Raw genomic sequence first — 2,497 nt, forward strand, 5'->3', positions numbered from 1 at the left:
AGAGCACAGACAAAGCCTTAGCTTGAGATTTCAGAGAGATTTTTTTGTCTGAGAAATAATAAAAGGACATTTTTTCATTTATAATTTGTCTTAAGTCTCATTTTGTTCAAAAAATCACGAGAAAATCGTATCGTGAAACAAGTATCGTGAATCATATCGCATCGCGAGTTGAGTGAATTGTTACATCCCTAATCCTATCTCTAACATTGTCTTTTCCAAACTGGAATTTCAGTCTGCCGTGGTACAACTGAGCAGACATCATAAGGTCCACAGATCGGATTGCAAATACGCTTCAGCTTTAGGCAAAGGAAGCAAAACTCCACCTTGCAGCGCTTACACATAAGGTTTTTACAAGCGAACCCACTGTGTTCTAAAAGCAGACCGCAGGTTGGGCAGGCACGAATGGCAGGACACTCTACATTGTTCACATAAGACAGCCTCATATTTGTACATTTTGCTAGCTTGTCAACATCTGGGTGGACACAGTCGTCATAACTGCAGCGTAGAGAATGAGCAGCTGGTCCTTTCCATTCCCTCAGACACTGCCAGCAGAACTGGAAGCTCTTCTTTTTCACAGCTGTGCAGATGGTGCATTTCACACACAGGTTGCTCAGGTCTTCTCGCTCAACATAGGACTCACAGCTTGGACACTTAGAGAGAGACATACCAGAAAGTTCATTAGCTGTCAATGAATCCACACGATCCAGAAGACAAAAATGTTATTTCTACTCACTGATTTGAACTCGCAGTACTCCGCTGCTGCCAGAAGAGCCATATTCTCTTCAAAATGAGCCTGCTCTGAATCACTAAGCACTGCCAGTTTCCTGACCTCCAAGTATGGCCACTCTGCGCTGCATTTTTCTGTCCCATGTGTGATAGCTGGACAGTAAAATTTATACTGACCCTGTTAGAAAGAAAAGAATAAAACCAAAATGTTTACAGTAGGGACGTACTGAACAGGTTTTTTTGTGAACCCGATCCAATCAGAGTCACTTGTATATTCATAGTGTTTGGTGCACAATTCAAGTACATTAAAGTTATTAAAATCAATCCAATGTAGTTGAGCAGAGAGTAAATGTAATATATATGTATATGTGTGTGTGTGTACACTATATAAAGACATTTGTTGATGTAAACACGTTACAGTGGTAGAAATTGTAAACAGATTGTGTGATCACAATAATGAACCCTGACAGCACACGTACATCACAGAGACGTCTATTTGACGTCTGCATTACATCAACAAGACGTATTTTTTAGAGTGTTTGCTCATCTGCTATACATCTACAGGACGCTTCCTATCAGATGTCAAGTAGACGTTTAGAAGATGTTTATGATGTAAACCTGACATCTTAGAGATGTCTGTCAGATGTTTGTACACAGCAGATGCTTTCCAGATCTTTACCAGACGTCTCGCAGACGCACCTGTGCTATCTGGGAATATGGAACTACTGATGTAAACTTACTGTATTTTATATGTACAATTAACAGAATAATTGCAAAATGATTAGAAAAAGGTGGAGGTAAGGTTAGAAAGCATGAAGCTTGCTCTGTCAGTCTCAGTCAAATCCGAAGCAAGACGCAACGAGTTATAACAACAACGTCTCAGATAGATCACTACAAAAGTGCGCATCAAATACATTGAACACGGAAGCTCAAACGTGTGTGAGGCGCTAGAACAGACCTCACTGGTTCACGCATCCCACACACATTTCTTCTTTTTTTGGTTTTAATAGCGGCTGAATACTTTGAGCGTCTTCTTTTCCTTTAAATGACGGCAAATCTACTGGAAGGAGAGTACTGCACGACACCGGCATGACAGCTGACATAAAATAAGGATCGGGCTTAGGAGAGCCGATACAAAAAAAAACAAAAAAAAACGCTTGATCGTCCCCGATCCCAATCCTTGACATCGGCTCGGGACATCCCTAAATACTATTATTAAATACTACTATTATTTATATAAAATATTATTTATAGAATAATAATATTTAATAAACAATAACAGACATCATAAATGTTGCTATGCAATTCAGTCAAAAGTACAAAGGCAGCGCTCTGATATACAGCACTGTATATATAAAAGTTATATGAAACAGTTATATAAAATATAACATTATGAGACTTTGACCTCAGCCAAAACTATTTGCTCTGGAACAAATAATAGATTATTGAGACCAGAGACTGCCCGTTAGATTTACTTAAAATGAATTAGATCTCATGTTTAACCACTATAGAGACATCAGAGCCAGCGGTAAATTCCAGAAGATCTGGCCGAGGTGAGGCGCTCTCGGCGGGTTTATGAGCGCAGAACGACCGCTGACGCCCTGGAGCTCACATCTCCGAAAACGTCGAAGCTAATTTTCAAACAGACATTATCTTTATTAACAAACCACATATCTGAAGCCTAAACAAGTACATTCTCGCCTAAAAAAACTCTTTAAAATACCGTATTGTCCCGAATATAAGACGATTTTTTTCTCTTGGAAATACATCT

General features: G+C 39.3%; 1 protein-coding gene across 1 annotated transcript in view; it reads right to left on the minus strand.

Annotated features, from left to right (window-relative positions):
* The window catches only part of LOC107723130 (sterile alpha motif domain-containing protein 10-like), an 81,860-nt gene that overhangs the window by 14,125 nt on the left and 65,238 nt on the right, over positions 1-2,497 (minus strand). The window lies entirely within an intron of this gene.

The sequence above is a fragment of the Sinocyclocheilus rhinocerous genome, unplaced genomic scaffold, assembly GCF_001515625.1.
Source record: "Sinocyclocheilus rhinocerous isolate Xijiao unplaced genomic scaffold, SAMN03320098_v1.1 scaffold2831, whole genome shotgun sequence".
Taxonomy (NCBI): domain Eukaryota; kingdom Metazoa; phylum Chordata; class Actinopteri; order Cypriniformes; family Cyprinidae; genus Sinocyclocheilus; species Sinocyclocheilus rhinocerous.